The sequence below is a fragment of the Scyliorhinus canicula genome, chromosome 9 (genome assembly GCF_902713615.1).
Source record: "Scyliorhinus canicula chromosome 9, sScyCan1.1, whole genome shotgun sequence".
Lineage (NCBI taxonomy): Eukaryota > Metazoa > Chordata > Chondrichthyes > Carcharhiniformes > Scyliorhinidae > Scyliorhinus > Scyliorhinus canicula.
Genome location: NC_052154.1, coordinates 168,188,929 through 168,206,597, shown reverse-complemented (window position 1 = coordinate 168,206,597; position 17,669 = coordinate 168,188,929). Strand labels below are relative to the sequence as shown.

Genomic DNA, 17,669 nt, shown 5'->3' with positions numbered 1-17,669 from the left:
TTTAACAGGAGGTGGTGGCCCCACCCACTCTCTGGAAAATCAGGAATAAGCTCACCTCTTACGACCCTAGTAGCCATGACTCTAGTTTACATCGTCCAGGGAATTCGTTGCCCGAGGGTGGGGACTTTGCTTCTCTAATGTCGGATGCCCCGCTTCTAAGAATTGCTGCCCAATCAGAGAGCTGGCAGCTCTTCAGTCTCAGAAACATCACTGATGTCAATCATGAGGACAGGGCGGGCATTCCAACAGAGTGCCCAATTAAGAGGACACAGGCGAGGGTATGTGGCATCCTCGCCATATGTTGTGCCCCCCTCTGTGATACTGGGGTAATACCAGTGGAGGTGGGATGAAACCTTTAGGTGGCTACTAACTGGCTGCATAAGGGCCTCAAATGGTCTCAGGAGCTCATTCACTCTCTTGTGGAGAAAAATAGTTAACATTTCAGCTCGAGATGATGTTTCATCAAAACCCAATAAAGATTAAAATGTAATAGGTTTGGATCCAGGAGAAGAGGGCAGGACTTTTTCCTGTTTAGTTTATTAGAAATGTATTGTGTAGTCAGTTTGCAAAAGCTTTTGGTTCCATCATTCAGTAACAAGCTTTATACAAGATGCGTGGCATTTTGATTCACTTTGGCCTTTACTAATTTGCACCTTAGTGTCCAAAGATGTGCAGGTTAGGTGGATTGGCCATGATAAATTGCCCTTAGTGTCAAAAATTGCCCTTAGTGTTGGGTGGTGTTACTGGGTTATGGGGATAGGGTGGAGGTGTTGACCTTGGGCAGGGTGCTCTTTCCAAGAGCTGGTGCAGACTCGATGGGCCGAATGGCCTCCTTCTGCACTGTAAATTCTATGAAAAACTATCTATGAAATCCAATATCTTGACAGAAAGACCGGACTTATTTATGGTCTGATTAAATAAGACCTTTGGTTTCTGACTGCACCAAATGTGTTATTGCATTTTCATTCCAATTTGGTCTCTTTAGGTGCTGGTTCTCAAAAATTTTAATTTTTGGACCTCAATATTTACCCCCAACCATGATGAGTTGAGGGGGGAGGTGGAGGAGAGTTAACCCCTAAAAAATGTTTAACGTATCCTGAATCTGCCAATGACTGCTTTAAGTGAAGTGTGCGAGTGCCTCATTTTGGCGAAACGGGGCATTTTATGAACACATACAAATCAACCTCCTACTGTGCCACTGGGAGCCTCATTTAAATTCAACCACTATCAGCCTGATCTCTTCATGCTCAGAAAAGACAACAATGAAAGGGAGGTAGAAACTGCTGGGTCAAGAAGTTTAAATGCTTTTAACAGCACTTCTTTTGGACCAAGAGGAGAAATGCTTTCCATTGCCCCATCAGATTCTGCCATTACATTTGGAAGGACTCTGCTTCCTCAGCCATGCCAGGTTCTTCAGCTGCTTTCAGCCACCCCCTCCTCTCCAACCCCCCCTAAATATCAGTGCTTTGATATGTAGTCATTAACACCACTTCTTCTGATTTAAATTAATCAGTGTAGAAACTATTGCTGAATGTCCATTATGTTTTTCAAGCTCATTTACAGTTTAAGCTAACCATTTGCCAGTGCACCTGTCAATTACAAAATCATTGCTTACAATATATTAAATATAAAGCTACTTCATGCATATGGCAAGTGGAAGCTTTATCAGCTTAATGTTCACAAGTTGCCTCCCAGTCCTATTACTGCGTTTCAGTTGATTCACTCTAACACAAAGACATGCAACATTGACTGAATTACTTCAACATATTATAGAGGTAAATCAAAGCCATAGGGGATTCCGAAACAATAGTGAGACTCGCAATGATCCAGAGATGAAGACCCGGAGAAAATCCACAATTTTGGTCTTTCTATACATCAGTTTTACTTCACTTCTAATAACGGGAACAAAGTGAAAAAGACCAATGTGCCTGCTATAAGTGTTGGATTCTGTACTGACCTCTGATGGAGGTGGAAAAGAACTAATATAAACTATTGATGAGCAGATCTGAGTTTTTCCAAACCCAAATGATGACACGACCTTTTTTTGCAAGAGTCTCAATTTTGGCCATTAACAGTTGTCAGTAAGTAAACTTGTCCGGGCACAAGGTTTATTGACAGCTTTTCCTTTATTTTAGTCATGGCATCAAATAAGAATATAGAAATCCGTTTAAGTTGCATTATTAATCAGATTTTTCATCATAATAAATAAAAGTTTGTACAAGAGAATCCTTCTATGTTATTCGCATTCAATCTAAGTAGAACATCATGCACTATAGTATTGAGACCAATGAAATCTGCTGTACTTTCAAACTCATTATTGGTGCCAGTCTTTTCAATGTTGGCCTTTTCTACTTGCAACAAAACGAAGTATTTTGCGGTTATAGGTATCTTTTTTGTACCTGGAACAGTTTTGTGATTTTTAGATGGAAAAAGACCTCCTTTGTATGTTAACTGCTCTGAAAGCAACAATTCATGCATGTTTCAATAATGCAATAAGATCTTGTAAACAGTTCTGTTTCAATGTTTTTTAATGTTTCTATGTGTTTTTAGCTCTGATAAGTTATGTTACATGATTGTGTGTGTTGATTAAAATTATTTAACAGCAGGATCACAAGTGGTTGTTGATTCACTTTCAGAAAATATAATGTCTTGTCATTAAAGTAATGTTTTATCAGTATTTTTATTTCATTTATTTTATCAGCACACAAAACATAATTTGATCATGTTATTTAGGACTGATTATCTATTTTTTGAGTGCTCAAAATTAAAACACTTATGTTACAATGTTGACTACTTTGTTTTAGGAGGGAACTAAAATTAGTTAGAAGAGGGTTTGGGTGGTGGGGTTAAATTCTTAAAATTCAGATTTTAACCCAAACCTGCCTCCAACACTCCCACTTCGAGCTTCAACTGAGGTGGGAAGGTGGTTGGGTAGCCAGCACTTTTAGTATTATGAGGCTGTGAGTCAGGCTTCACAAGCCTCAGGAAACCAGCCATCTACATTCAGGCAAGATCTTGCCAAACCTTACCGCTAATCATAGATACGATGCTTATTCTGAGAAACAGCTCACGTTTGACACCCAAAATCCTTATATTGCAATGGCCTGCAGTGGCTTCACAAACAACATCTTCAAAACAATATAGATGGATTGGTGAAATGGGCGATAAAGTGACAGATGCAATTTAACACAGAGAAGTGTGAGGTCATGCATTTAGGGAGGTTGAATAGTTGTAGGGAGTACACAATAAATGGGAGCATACTAAGAGGGGTAGATTAAGTGACAGACCTTGGAAGACAGGTATACAGGTCCCTAAAGGCAGCAGTTTAAATAGACAAGGCCGTGTAGAAAGCTTACGGGATGCTCTCCTTCATTGGCAGAGGTATAGAATATAAAAGTAAGGATGTTAGAATTGTATAAAACAATGGTGAGGCCACAACTGGAATATTGTGTGCAGTTCTGGTTGCCACATTACAGGAAGGATGTTATTGCTCTTCAGAGAGTGCAAAGGAGGTTTACAGGAATGTTGCCAGGGCTAGAGAAATGTAGCTACGAGGAGTGATTGGATAGGTTGAGGTTATTTTCCTTGGAACAAAGATGGCTGAGGGGGTGATTTAATGGAGGTTACAGAATTATGAGGGGCAAGAGACAGGGTGAACAGAATAAAATTGTTTCCCTTGCTGGAGAATTCTAGAACTAGAGGACATAGATTCAAGATAAGTGACAGAAGGGGACATGAGGAAGAACCTTTTTACGCAGAGGGTAGTGGGAGTCTGGAATTCACTGCCTGAGTTGGTGGTGGAGGCAGAGACACTAAACTCTTTTAAAAGGTACCTGGATGCACCTTAAGTGCTCTAAGCTGTAGGACTATGGACCGGGTGCAGGAGAGTGAGATTAGAAAGGGCACCTGGGTGTCCTCTGGCTGGCATGGACGAGATGGGCCAAATGGCCTCCTTCTGTGCTGTAACTTTTCTGATTCTATGAACATGTCCGGAATTAGAAAATTAGATGCAGGAATTACAGCTTGTGTGGTAGTTGAAGATTTCTACATTGAAAGTCTGAAAAGGTTCTGCATTTTGGGTGGTATGAAGCAGGCATTGGAGACAGCAAAATTAGTTCCAACACTACTTATCTCTGTAGGATCCTGAGGCATTATCACTAGAACTACAGCATCAGTAAGAAACATTTTCTTTTCCATCAATGCTATTAAACTGATCATGGCCCCAACTGGCCAACAGCATGATAGGTTCTTGGCCTTTTGGCTAAGATCAAGTGGCGGATCAATCCTGCGATCAAGGTGTAATGCCTATTCTTGTCAGCTTGGATCATGTATCTCTCTCTTGTGGGGACCATGAATTGGATTCAGTTTGAATTTGATTGGATATTGGAGCAAGCAAGGAGATGGATTTGGGGCTTGCCCTGTCCATACTGCATATTGGCTTTGTAACTTTGCGAAAGGAGGAGTCATATTAGATGCTCACTTTCAAAAGGGACATGTTGGCATTGGTGTCAAGGGGAAATCTGTCAACTGTCTTGTGTCAATGCTAAGTATCAATGTTGTCACTTAAATACAGCCTGAGGAGGTAATGCAGTAATAACATCTGCACACTTACTGGCTAATTTCAGGATTGATCCTGCTCTTGTCCAACATAAATGAGATAAAGGAAAGTCGCCATAGTCCCAGATGCCCATAGGCTGCTTTCTCCTTTGACAGGGAGTACAGACTGCCGGTGTTTTAACCTGAGGATCACCACACCTCAGGCAAGGGGCCTTCATGAGTAACCTCAGCCAGTACGGGAATTGAACCCACAATGTTGGCCTGGCTCTGCATCACAAACCAGAGATATACATATAGTGAATTTATGGATCCATTTTTAGCAACATATTCCTGGGGTGTTAAGCAAAATGTAATAATAATCCAGCACTAATACCCTTTAACACTTATAGATAAAAGAAAGAACTTCACAGAATCACACAGTGCAGAAGAGGTCCTTCGGCACATCCAGTCTGCACTGACACGTGAAAAATACCTGACCAACCTATTTAATCTTATTTATCAGCACGACCCAAGGCCTTGGATGTTATGAAATGCCAAGTGCTCATCCAGGTACTTTTTAAAGGATGTGAGGCAACCTGCTTCCACCATCCTCCCAGTGCATTCCAGACCATCTAGGTAAAAATGTTTTATTTTCCTCAAATCCTCCCTAAACCACCTACCCCTCATCTTGTGCCCCCTCCTGACTGACCCGGCAATTTAGGGGAACAGCTGCTCCATGTCCACTATGTCCATGTCTCTCATAATCTTGTACATCTCAATCAGGTCACCCCTCAGTCTTCTCTGCTCCAAAGAAAACAACAACAGCCTATCCTATCTCCCTTCATAACTTAAATGTTCCATCCCAGCCAACTGCCTGGTGGACCTCCTCTACACCCTCTCCATCCTTCCTATAATGTGGCAATCAGAACTGCACACACATCTCCAACATGACCTCCCTGCTTTTGTAATCTATGCCTCAATTGATAAAGGGAAACGTTCCATGCCTTTTTCATCACCCTGTTAACCTGCCCTTAATCCTTCAGAGATCTATGGACAAACTTGCCAAGATCCCTTTGTTCCTCAGAACTTCCTAGTGCCATGCCTACAACTAAGTCACTTTTTAATCCACCTTATCAAATGACCCTGTATCCCATGTGCATTTGTCTAAGTCTCCCTTGTCAAAGGCTTTGCTGAAATCAATATAAGCTACATCAACTGCACTACCCTCATCTACACATTTGGTCATCTCAAAATATTCAATCAAAGGGGCAGCATGGTGGCTCAGTGAGTTAGCACTGCAGCCTCACGGCGCTGAGGTCCCAGGTTCGATCCCGACTCTGGGTCACTGTCCGTGTGGAGTTTGCACATTCTCCCCGTGTTTGCGTGGGTTTCGCCCCCACAACCCAAAAATGTGCAAGCTAGGTGGATTGGCCACGCTAAATTGCCCCTTAATTGGAAAAATGAATTGGGTACTCTAAATTTATTTTATTTTTTTTAATATTCAATCAAACTTGTTAGGCATGACCACCCCTCTGACAAAGCCATTCTGACTATCCCTGATCAAAAGTTGTTTCTCCAAGAGGAGATAGATTCTCTCCTTCAAAATTTTCTCCAATAGTTTCCCTACCACTGACATGTGACTCACCGGTCTGTATTTCCTGGTGTATCCCTACAAACCTTATATAGTGGAGCCACATTAGTTGTTCTCCAGTTCTCTGGCACCTCCCCCTAATAATAATCTTTATTGTCACAAGTAGGCTTACATTAACACTGCACTGAAGTTACTGTGAAAAGCCCCTCGTCGCCATATTCCGGTTCCTGTTCAGGTACAGAGAGGGAGAATTTAGAATGTCCAAATTACCTAACAGCACATCTTTTGGGACTTGTGGGAGGAAACCGGAGCAGCCAGAGGAAACTCACGCAGACACAGGGAGAACATGCAGACATACAGATAGTGACCCAAGCCGGGAATTGAACCTGGGACCCTGGAGCTGTGAAGCAACAGTGCTACCCACTGTGCTACCATTCTGCCCCCTTGGCAAAAGATGAATTAAAAAATTGAGTCAGAGCCTCTGCAATCTTCTCCCTAGCCTCCCAAAGCAGGCTGGGACACAATTCATCCACTTGTCCACTTTTAAGTCTGCCAACACCTCCGATCCCTTGTCACTCCCTATGTCAATTTGCTCAAGAACTTCACAGTCTCTCTCCCTGAGTTCCATACCTACATCCTCATTTTCTTGAGTGAAGGCAGGTGTAATGTAATTGTTCAACACCCTACCGATGTCCTCTGCTCCACCCACAGAGTGTCCCCTTGGTCCCTAATGGGCCCTACTCTTTCCCTGGTTATCCTCGTCCCATTGCTATACTTAGAGAATATTTTGGGATTTTAATTTTACCAGCCAGAGCTTTCTCATTGCTCTCCTAATTGTTTTCTTAAGCTCCAACCTGCACTTTCTGTTCTTTACTAATACCTCTGCTGATTTGATCCCCTTGTACTTGCTTAAAGCATCTCTTTTCCTTCTAACTGTATCCAGAATATCTCTGGTTATCCATGGTTCTCTAAGGCTTGTTACGCCTTCCTATCACACCAGAGGGAGCATGTTAAGCCAGTATCCTCCCCATTTCTTTTCTGAATGACCCTTCACTGCTCTTCTGTAGATTTCCCCACAAGTACATTTATATTGTACATATTACGACTGAAGGACATCCCAAAGTGATTACCAGCCTTTGAAGTATTGTCCTGTTCAAATGTACGAAATGTGGCAACCAAACTGCGGACAGCAAGTTCTAAGAAACAGCAAGTAGATGAAACACCAGATAATCTATTTTAGTAATGTTGCTTGAAAGATAGACATTGGCCAAGGCACCAGGAGAACACCCATGCTTTTCTTTGAATGGTGCTACTGTATTTACATTTGCTGAGAGGGAAAATGTGTCTCATTGATAGACCGTTCTCCACTCAAATCTCTGGAATGAAACTTGAACCTCCAACGTGACTCAGGAGAGTGTTTTTGTGTCAAGGATGACATGGGGGTAGAAATTCACCTTACATGGTCGCGTATATTAGACGGTAATGCATTAGCCTTCAGCTATTTCAATGGAATTGAATATTCGATAAGGCATATAGTATATGACAAATGTGATACCATCTGCTTTGTGCTACTGGCCAAGTTGAATTTCTACCATGGACTGGAAACCAACAATTTTATTGCAATGAACTGTAACTGCAATTGTTTCTGAAAGATCTAGACAAGCAAAGCAGCTTTTATCTTGAGCATAGAGTTTGTTTTCATCCTGTTGAGGTTTTAAGTATTTTCATCTATTTGGACAATGATTTTAAGTCTTTAAAAAATGTTATGTGCACTCAGTTACAAGAGAACAACAGTGAATTTATATAGCAAAAATGGAACATGAATTGTACGACAGGAAATAATTAAAGTCTCCTTTGTATGCCATGTGGTAAAATGTTTAGTGCTTAGATAGGATGGCATGAGTTTCTGTGAATCAGCAAATCACTGGCTGTGAGTGGTTTAGGCATCTTGCATGCCACTGATCATTAGCTCAGCAAAATAACCACAGCACACAACCAAAAGACAATGGTTTGGTCTTCCCGATGTTTGCTTAGAGGAAATATGGTTTACTGTATATTGGATGTTGGACAAGTCTTAACAACATGGGGAATGAGGGAATAGAAAAGTAGAGTTAGGAGACTTCAATATGCAAGTTTAAAAAAAATAAATTTAGATTACCCAATTATTTTTTCCAATTAAGGGGCAGTTTAGTGTGGCCAATCCACCTACTCTGCAGATTTTTTGGTTGTGGGGTGAAACCCACGCAGACACTGGGAGAATGTGCAAACTCCACACCGACAGTGACCCAGAGCCGGGATCGAACCTGGGACCTCAGCGCCGTGAGGCAGCTGTGCTAATCACTAGGCCACCGTGCTGCCCTTCAACATGCAAGTTAAAGGTAAAATCAAGATGGCACCGGAACATGCCGACTCTCTGCGAACTCTCTCCCACAGATCCTCTTCCTACATATGTTGTTTCATGTATGGAATCATCTGTCCGGACTATACGCAGAATAATACTTTTCACTGTACCTCGGTACACATGACGATAAATACAATCCCATCCCGTTCCATTCCATCCATCCCATCCCATACAATCCAATCCTCAGGGCAGGGTGTCAGGAGGTGAGGGGCGGGGGTTAGTGGGGGAGGGTTTAGGTCGGCGAAGGGTCGACTTAGGCTGAGAGTACATCGGACCTCAGGGTAGGGGGGGCGTCCGGCCACAGAGGGTGTTGGGGAGCAACCTTACAAGGAGGTTGAGTTGGGTCAGGTCAGGTCAGGTCAGACTTGCAGGACCAGGTGGTTAGGTTGGGTGGAGGAGTACAGTGCAGGAGGGGAAAATCCCATAGGGTTCAGGGGATGGAGAATATTGTGGATGGGATGGTTAGTCATGAGTGGGGGAGATCCCTGGCAGGCCAGTGGTGTGCTTGGAGCCCTGTGCAGGGTTGGGGGTTGTTTGTGGGGGGGGGGGGGGGGGGGGAGTTGTGGTTTGTCTGAGTCTTTAACTTTCTCTGAGTAACTATTGGTGCAACCGTATCAGTTGGCCTATCTGAATCTTGCGATTTTTAATTGTTCCAACGCTGGCAATTGCCCATAGGATGTTTGTGATGTTCTAAGAAGGGTTCTCCAGCATATCTTTAGGGTACCCCCAATCCAACCTGGGGAGGTCAGAAGTTATGGCCAGATATGTACTCAAAATCATGAGAGATCTAGATAGAGGGAAGCTGTTCCGATTGGTGGAAGGGTTGAGAAACAAAAGGCACTGGAATACGATATGACACAAGAAGGCAGCACGGTGGCACAGTGGTTAGCACTGGCTCTAGGTCACTGCCCGTGTGGAGTTTGCACATTCTCCCTTGTGTCTGCATGGGTTTTATCCCACAACCCAAAGATGTGCAGGGTCGGTGAATTGGCCACGCTAATTTTCCCCTTAATTGGAAAAAATTAATTGAGTACTCTAAATTTAAAAAAAAGATATGGCAAAAGAACCTATGGCAGGATGAGGAAAAACTGTTTTACGAAGTGAATGATCTGGAATGCACTGCCTGAGAGGGAGGTGAAGGTTGATTTAATGTTAATTCCTAAAGGGAACTGAATAAGCATCTGAAGCAAAAAGAATTGCAGAGCTATGGCAAAAGGGTGGGGATGGGAATCGTTGAGTTGCCCTTGCAGTGTGCCAGCATGGATATGACAGGTTGAATGGCCTCTTTCTGTGCTGTAACCTTTCTATGATTCGATGCTGCATTGCTTATTTGATGCTGATTGGTGCCTGGATGTTCTGATTAATCAGGAGTGACGAAAGATATCAATTTGGTTGGTACAGTCAGTCTTTTGAAAGGGTGTACCTCTGTGCAATGAAATTAATCTTTAATAATCTTTAATAAAATAATGCCATAAAATAAATATGTTAAACTTTTTTGATAAAATATGGTAGCCAGATATCAGTGCAACCATTCAGAAACATTGATTCTTTATTGCTGATGCATTATTGGCCATCTCTTTGAGAGATTGTCAAGCACTAATGCACATAGCACATTTTTATATTTTCTCCCATAAATAAAGGGACATTGGGCAATGTAGGGATGAGGTAAGTAACCATATAAATTGCTGCTTAAGGCATATATTGTGACCAATGTAATTTAATAACTGGAGAAATCATTGCCATTATGGAGATGTAAGGCTTGTAATTACAGGAGATAATCTGTGTATAACCTCATCCAAAAGCACTTAGGGCTGTAAAACCCAGACAAAGGTTCAGGCACAGTTCCATCCCTCCTTCTCTATCTCCAAGGAAGTCATTCTCAATGTTCTATTAATTCTACATCGGTCTGGTATTTTGACGTCAGCCAGTGCAATGCACTGAAGACTGATACTGTGACGCTAGTGACTATTATTATAACATTTTTTAAGGGTTTTTAAAGTTTTAGTAAATTACATACACATAGTGAGGTATTTTAGATTTGTGATTGTGCATATTAGCTATTAGTGTGCATGTTCCATTGCACATAAATTTTCCATAAATACTTAAGTATACATCGGGTCATGCAAGCTGTTTTGCTAGAATATGGCACAAAGGAGAGACGAAGTGTTAATTATTTAACGATTTATCATGGGGAGATACACTTATTGTCTGATAGAAAATAGAACTGAAAATTCTGGAAATTTACAGTAGCTCAATCAAGCATATCAGTATGGAATTATAGTGGTTATTATTGGACTAGCAATTCAGAGGTCTGGACTAATGATCTGCAGATATGATGGTACAATTGTAGTTGGGAATTTAAGTCCAATTAATTAAATAAATCTGGAATAAAGGTTAATATATATAATGGTGATCATGAATCTATTAGATTGCCATTAAAAAAACATTTCTGTCCTTTCTAGAAGAAAATCTGCTTTCCCTACCTGGTCTGGCGATATGATTTCCAGCAATGTGGTTGACTCTTAACATCCCTCTGGTGCAGCCAAGCAAGCCACTCAGTTCTATTCAGGGTGGACCACTACCCCTTCACAATGGCAATGAAGGATCAGAAAACCCACATCCTTTGAATAAATAAATTTATAACATTTGTCAAAACTAAAAACTAAATGGTGATAAACAATTGTGGTCAAAATCAGAGTAATATATTTAATGTGACATTCTGAGTAATAAAATTGGCGTAGATTACATACACATTCAAATAAATCAGGTTGTTTATTTGAGGGTGCATATTAGATTAGGCTATAGTTAAAATCAGAAAGAGAGTAATAGTAACTTTGCCTTGAGACCTAGTCTCAATATGGGCTGGATATTCATAGGGCTGAGAGGGAGCAGAAGTGGGAAAGTCCGCAATTTTAGATCCCCCAAAGGTGTGCCAATTCCTGTCATCATTCCACCTCTCAGTAATTTTGGAGGCAACATCAGGACCTCTACAATGGCGACCTACCTGAAAAAGGCTAATCATCAATTTATCATGTTAACAAACTTCCTGGCAGCTCATTAAAACACATAAAGCAATTTTGGAGGAAAGTTTAGGGAATAGCAGGGTCACAATTATGTCCATGAGGCAACATCATTAAATAGGAAGCCAATGCTGGAAGTGAAGAATTTCAGAGTTCTCTGTGAACAATTTAAGGGGGAAGAAGCCCTGCATTGAGAGTGTGGAGGTTGCAGAAATTTGAACAATAGATATCCAGGGACTTTTCAGAGCGTAAAGATGTAACTAGTGGAGTACCACAGCGATCAGTACTTGGCCTGCAATTGTTCACTATTTACACCAATGACCTGAAGGAACAGAATGTAAAGTTTCCAAATTTGCCAATGAAAAGAAAATAGATGGGAGAGCATGTTCTGATGAGGATATTGTGATTCTGCAACAGGATATAGATAGATTGGATGACTGTGCCAAAACCTAGCAAATGGAGTTTGATGTGGGGATGTGTGAGGTCATGAACTTTGGTCGGAGGAATCAAAAAGCAGATTAGTATCTAAATGGAGAGAGACTGCAGTTAAGTGAAGTATAGAGAGATTTAGGTGTTCTAGTGCATGATCACAAAAAGCTAGCAGGCAGGTGCAACAAGTAGTTAAAAAGGAAAACCAAATTTTGGCCTTTTTTGCACAGGGTTTGGAGTTTAAAAATAGGAAGGTTTTGTTGCAATTGTACAGGGCATGGCTAAGGCCTCACCTCAAACAATGCATACAGATTTGGTCCCTTTACCTAAAAAAAGGATATAGCAACATTGGAGGCAGGCCAAAGGAGATTCACCAGACTGGGATAAGAGGAGTGTCCTGTCAAGTGAGACTAAATAGTCTGGATTTGTATTCCTTGGAGTTTAGAAGAGTGAGGGGTGACCTTATTCAAACATATAAGATCCTGAGGGGGTTGACAGGGTAGATGGTGAGATGTTTTCACTAATGGGAGACTCTCAAACAAGGGTACATAGCTACAAGATAATAATTATAATCTTTGTGTCACAGTAGGCTTACATTAACACTGCGTGATTCGGAGGGTCGCCACACAGTGCAGCAAGAAGTTAAATGATCTCCACCGGACGGCACGGCGAGTCGGCAGCGGCTCCTGGCACCGGTCCCGCTGGGGGCCGATGTCATCCCAGCCCACCCCGACAACCATGCGTCTGGTACCAACCCCAACAAGCACCATGCCATGTCCCACACCACCAATGTCCTGCAGTGGTGCTCACCCACGCATCCCCCCCCATGCGCAACCCCCTGTCACTAGCCCCCCCCCTGTGGTTGAGTGCCCAGCATGTCCCAGTCGCTGGGGGACATGTCCCTGATGCAGGTGGGCCTTTCCGCGGCACGACGGAACATGTCACAGTCTCAGGTGGACATTGCCGAGACGCTGTGGAGCATGTCCCAGTCACTGCGGGACATGTTCCAGTCTCAGATGGATCTGGCTGGGGTACTCTGGAGATAGTCCCAGTTTCAGGTGGGCATTGCTGAGGTGCTCCAGAGCATATCCCAGTTGCTGAGGGCTGTGCGCCAGATGCAGACGAACATTGGAAAGGCACTGCAGAGCTGGTCTTCCAGCTGCCATCCTCCTGGCTTGAATGAAATCAAGTGTTGCGGAGCATTTAAATGCAGTACCCATTTGATTGAACTGCTCAGGTGAACCCGGGGTAAGCAAACCAGGGGCGGGATTCTCTGATCCCCCGCCGGGTCGGAGAATCGCCCGGGGCCGGCGTCAAGCCCGCTCCCGCTGTGTCCCGAATTTTCCACCCCCGAGATTTGGCGGGGGTGGGAATCGCGCCGCACCGGTCGGCGGGCCCCCCGCGCCGGTCAGTGGGTCACCCGCGGCGATTCTCCGGCCCGCGATGGGCCTAAGTCCTGCCGCTGACTAGCCTCTCCCGCCGGCGTGGGTTAAACCACCTCTCTTACCAGCGGGATTGGCAGCGCGGTCGGGCTCCGGGGTCCTGGGGGAGCCGCACGGGGCGATCTGACCCTGGGGGGTGCCCCCACGGTGGCCTGGCCCGCGATCGGGCACTCTTTTTCTTCCGCCTTCGCCATGGCCTTCACTATGGCGGAGGCAGAAAAGATCCACTCCCCTGCGCATGCGCCGGTATGACGTCAGCAGCCACTGACGCTCCAGCGCATGCGCGGACTTACGCCGGCCGGCGAAGTCCTTTCGGTCCCGGCTGGCGTGGCGCTAAAGGCCGTTCATGCCAGCCGGCGGAGTGGGAACCACTCTGGCACGGGCCTAGCCCCTCAATGTGAGGGCTTGGCCCCTAAAGGTGCTTCCGCACCTTTGGGGCGGCCCGATGCCGGAGTGGTTCACGCCACTCCAACACGCCGGGACCCCCCCCCCCCCCGCCCCGCCGGGTAGGGGAGAATCCCGGCCCAGATGTTTTGTGCCTAAAGCATGACGCTTGTCAAGTGGAGAAAAAGATTTTCTTCTATGTGCCTAAAGATTACGATCCAGATCGCACTGCCGAGGCCGGCAAGATTTGCACCAATTTTTGCACCGCAAATGACACTTTTTTGGAAAATGCCACCCATAGATAGGTTAAGTGGGTGGGCAAAATTTGGCAGATGGAGTATAATGTGGTAAAATGTGAATTTGTCCATTTTGACAGGAAGAATAGAAATGTAGCATTTAGTTAAATAGAGAGAGACTGCAGAAGTCATAGGTACAGAGGGATCTGGTTGTCTTGGTACATGAAACAGGGAATGTTAATATGCCGGCACAGCAAGTGATTAGGAAGGCAAATGGAGTGTTGTCATTTATTACAAGGGAAATGGAATATAAAAGTAAAAGTATTTTATTATACTTGTACGCGACATTGATGGGACCACATCTGGAATACTATGAAGAGTTTTGATCTCCTTATTTGAGAAAGAATATAAATGCATTAGAAGCAGTTCAGAGAAAATTCTCTCGATGATAGCTGGGATGGTGGGGTGGTTATTTTAATCAGGACATGGGGAGTCCTCCCCAAGTAAAATAAAGAAACGTAGTTTTATTTATACACAATATTTACACTGCTTGGTAGATCCCGACCAGGTCCCTGTTCTGGCCGGTGCCTTACTGGCCAACCTTTTATACAGAGGTTAATGGAGATCCCTTGCCCCTAGAGGGGGAGCTTGTACTTTGCAAGGACCACAGGGAAGATAATCATTCCGACCCCGTAGGCCCTGTGTGGGCTATTACAGTTATCTTACAAGGAAAGATTGGACAGGCTGGGCCTGTATCCATTTAAACAAAAATTTAGAGTACCCAATTAATTTTTTCCAATTAAGGGGCAATTTAACATGGTTAATCCACCTACTCTGTACATCTTTTGGGTTGTGGGGGCGAAACCCACGTAAACACGGGGAGAATGTGCAAACTCCACACAGAGCTCAAATGCCGGGATCGAACCTGGGACCTTGGCGCTGTGAGGCAGCAATGTTAACCACCGTTCTGTAAAGGGCCTGTATCCATTGGAATTTTGAAGAATGAGGTAATCTTATTGAAACATATAAGATTCTGAGGGGACTTGACAGGGTGGATGTTGAAAGGATACTTTCCTTTGTTGGATAGATTAGATCTAAGACGGACCGGGATTCTCTGACTGCGCGCCGGGAAAGAGAATCGCCGGGGGGTACGAGAATTGGGCCACGCCGCCCCGCCACCGACCTGCCAATTCTCCAGAGCCGATTCTCAGGCGTCCGCGGGATCGCGGCGCCGCCATTGAAAGCGGCCCCCCTGACGATTCTACTGGCCTCGATGGGCCAAGTGCCCGCCGGGTTTGGCCAAATCCCGCTGGCGTGGGTTACGTGTGATCCCACCCGGGAAGACCACGAAGTTCTGGTTGTGGGGGCCGTCCTGGTTGGGGGGGGGGGTGGTGGGGGGATCCGACCCCGGGGGGCCTCCACGGTGGCCAGGCCCGCGATCGGGGCCTACCAATCGGCGACCGGGCTAATTCCGAGGGGGGCCTATCTTCCTCCACGCCAGGCCCCTGTAGGGCTCCACCATATTGCCCAGGGGCCGACGCAGAGACGGGAACCCACACGCACGTGCGGACTCGCGCCGGCCATGTCGCGAATGCGCAGACTTGCGCCGGCCGTGGCGCGCCGGAAGGGGTGAATACCTGCCACTTGAGGCCTGTTGACGCCGGAATGGCTCGCACCACTTTTCACGCTGGCGTCAGAACTTGGCCTTGGGATTGAAGAATCCCGTTTCCCATTTAAAATGGAGATGAGGAGAATTATTTTCTCTGAGGGTCAGGAGTCTTTAGAACTCTCTTCCTGAGAAAACAATTAAGGCAGATAGATTCTTGACTAACAAGGGAGTCAAAGGATATTAAGGGGAGGCAGCACTTTGAAGCCCTGTCCACAATCAGATCAGTCATGATCTTATTGAATGGCGGAGGAGACCTTAGGTGCTGAATAGCCTACTCTTGCTCCCAATTTGTATGTTTGTATGTTTCTACGTATAGTACTATAAGGCACCTGACATTCTTGACACTGTAGCCCAGACTCAACTTAATCAGGCAGGAGGAGATAACGTTGGAGAGGAGGAGATAAAGATTGAAATCGTTATGCACCTCACATGCATGAAAATGTCAAGGCAAAACTCAGAAAAAGGATAAAATAAACTCAGTAACAGCTGCTCAAGCTGATGACTCAGTCTGAAGGTAAATAGTAAAAGAAGACGTTCAAGCACAGTTGTCATAGAAACCTGGGATAACTAGGTCGCCAACATATTGATATAATTCATATGGCAGCAAGCATCAAAATAACAGCAGAGCTCTTGCCCTAGCCCTTGTTACAATAAAAGTTGCGCATTCTATTGTGCTTCCTCAATAAAATTCATGATATTTTAACTGAAATTGAGCTGGGTAATTATGGATTGATTATTTTATTAAATATATACAATACTGATATTCTGAAATGTTGCTGCATTCAACCCAAAATGTCTACAGTTATGTTTAGTCGGTATGCTTTCAAACCAGAGAGAATTGGAGGAGACAGTTACATGACCGCATAATCTCATGGCATTCAAAGAACAACTGGATGGTAAAACTATTCCTTCCACAGAGATTTTAAGCAATGACAGCTACAAAAGGGATGGGGCAGGATAACCCGGTCATACCTGGCAAGTTTTTAATATATACTCAGCTGTTTTCAGTGGATGACCAATATACTCCGATTCAAATGGATTTTCCATTAAGCTTTTAATGTTAAATACTGCATTACTCTGTGCTTCAATATAAAAGTGACCATTTGCAAAACCTTTTAACATTTTCAAAATTAAAACCAAATAAATGCAAGTATCTGGATATATTTTACATAAAATGAGTATACGTATTTTCAATGTTCTCTCCTTTTTTTATCATTCAAGGGATGTGGGTTTCGCCGGTCACTTATTGACCATCCCTAATTACCCTTGAGAAGGTGGTGGTGAGCTGCCTTCTTGAACCACTGCTGTAGGAATACCCACAGTGCTGTTCTGGAGGGAGTTCCAGGATTCTGACCCAGTGACAGTGAAGGAAGTGTATCAGGAGGTGTGTGACTTAGAGGGGAAGTTCCAGGTGGTGGTGTTTCCAAGGGCAGGATTCTCTGATCCTGAGGCTAAATGTTGACGCCGCCGTAAACGCCGTCGCGTTTCATGACGGTGTCAACATGCCCCCAGGAGCAGCGATTCTGACTCCTACCGGGGGCCAGTACGGCACTGGAGTGACCCATGCCACTCCAGCTACCAATCCTGGCGTCAGATGGGTGCCGTGGGTCTGCGCATGCTCGGAGCGACCGGCGCGACTGCACACATGCGCAGTGGCTCCCTTCTCTGCGCCAGTCCCAATGCAGCATGGCGTAGGTCTACAGGGGCCGGCGAGGATCAAACAAGGCCCCCCAGCCCGAGAGGCCGGCCCGCCGATTGGTAGGCCCCGATCGCGGGCCAGGCCACAGCGGAGGGCCCCCCCCCCCCCCCCCCCCCCCCCCCGGGGTCAGATCCCCCTCTTCCCCCCACCAGGCTGTCCCCGGATGGATGCACGCCGAGGTGGATGGCGCCGGCGGGACTTTTTCTTACAGCCACTCGACCCATCCCGGGCGGAAAATTGCCAGGAAGGCCACATAGAGCGG

The 17,669-nt window shown here is 44.8% G+C and overlaps 1 long non-coding RNA gene across 1 annotated transcript in view; it reads right to left on the bottom strand.

The window, feature by feature from the left end:
- Positions 1 to 17,669, bottom strand: part of LOC119971883 — a 47,090-nt gene that overhangs the window by 3,492 nt on the left and 25,929 nt on the right. Inside the window, exon 2 of the long non-coding RNA XR_005461939.1 lies at positions 11,012 to 11,149. This is a non-coding gene — a long non-coding RNA (uncharacterized LOC119971883). The remainder of the gene's footprint in view (positions 1 to 11,011; positions 11,150 to 17,669) is intronic.